This window comes from Acyrthosiphon pisum, chromosome X (assembly GCF_005508785.2).
Source record: "Acyrthosiphon pisum isolate AL4f chromosome X, pea_aphid_22Mar2018_4r6ur, whole genome shotgun sequence".
NCBI lineage: Eukaryota > Metazoa > Arthropoda > Insecta > Hemiptera > Aphididae > Acyrthosiphon > Acyrthosiphon pisum.
In genome coordinates, this window is record NC_042493.1 from 95,608,727 (window position 1) to 95,610,131 (window position 1,405).

The following is a 1,405-nucleotide window of genomic DNA, read 5'->3' on the forward strand; positions in this document are numbered from 1 at the left end:
AGGGTAACGTATGCTCACGACCCAAAAACGGACGTGAGGCTTACAAAATGTATATTTAACACAATGGTTAGCCAACAGGGATACGAACATTTTGTATAATATTTTGATTAAAGAAATAAAGTAACTTATCGAACAGGTTAGTAGAATTAATTAAAGAAAAAGTAATTGGTCTGAATGTCTATTTTTTAACAACAATACTACTACAACAAATTGAACACAGCATATTGTATTGTCCACATAATAATAATAATAAAAAGCAGTTTATCTAACCAAATAGTAAATTAAAAGACAGCATTATTATAGTCAACATCCAGAAACTGAAACTTCTTCATCCATTCAACAATCCAGTAATTCAAAAATTCAGTCTCAAGATGCCGTATAGAACTTCAATCACTGATTCCGGGTCAGACGTTAGTAAATGAATTACTTTAATAACTAAAGCAAATTCGAGATTAGTCGTAAAACTACTCAACGCTATGGTGATAATTCATAGTTGATTGTAACACCACACGTATGTATTTATTTTAAACATAATGTTTAAATTAAATAATAATTAGAGTGTGGCTGTAACGTGTCTCAATATTGTTTTAGAGACCAGCTGTAAACCACTCATACATTTTTAGAAAATATTAAAATTATATACAAAAATGTTAATACCAAGTATGTCTTTGTAGAATGAACAATTCGAAAAATTTCCCAGAGTTAAAAACAAACAAACTACTTTAAAAACTAAAAATAGTCTAGAACGAGGAGCAGACAAGACGGTTATTGAAAAAAAAAATTAATAAGAAAAACCGATGAAATTAGTCATACAAAGAATAATAAAATGTATGATAATCGTATAAATTGATTATTTGTTTTTCATATAGAATACGTCATACAGAGAGTGTGTATAATTATAATTATAATTATGATCTTTTAAAATCATAAGATTATGAATCAGAAGTAAAGAATTGGATTACTTTCCACAAGGTGGTGGTACTGTAACAATAAAATGTTCTTTTGAAGAAAAACCAACAGAATACTGGAGCTTGGTTCATTATAAAAGCTCTAACATCGAGAGTGTACCTGTGAAACACTGAAACACTGGTAAGTACAAGACATTGAGATCTTAAATTTGAAAAAATGAATGTTTAAAAAAAGATATTTCAATAAACGTTTCAAATGACAAAGCTTACCGTTCGATTTAAATCAAATATCATTATATGAACTATGTAAAATGTCAAAATTAAATATAATCTATACAATCGAAACATTAATATTCGAAATAATTAGCTAGCCGTCGACTGTGTACGGCTGCTGCGAGTGTAGGGATCTCTAAGAGCATGAGATAATAGTCACAATCATAATAATTAAAACACGGGTACTTATTACCACATACAACGAGGTTCTAGAAAGGAACGTC

At 29.0% G+C, this 1,405-nt stretch overlaps 1 long non-coding RNA gene across 1 annotated transcript in view; it reads left to right on the forward strand.

The window, feature by feature from the left end:
* The first annotated feature begins 383 nt into the window (after positions 1 to 383).
* LOC115034458 overlaps positions 384 to 1,405 on the forward strand; it is a 3,651-nt gene continuing 2,629 nt past the window's right edge. The window contains exon 1 of the long non-coding RNA XR_003839812.1: positions 384 to 1,387. This is a non-coding gene — a long non-coding RNA (uncharacterized LOC115034458). The remainder of the gene's footprint in view (positions 1,388 to 1,405) is intronic.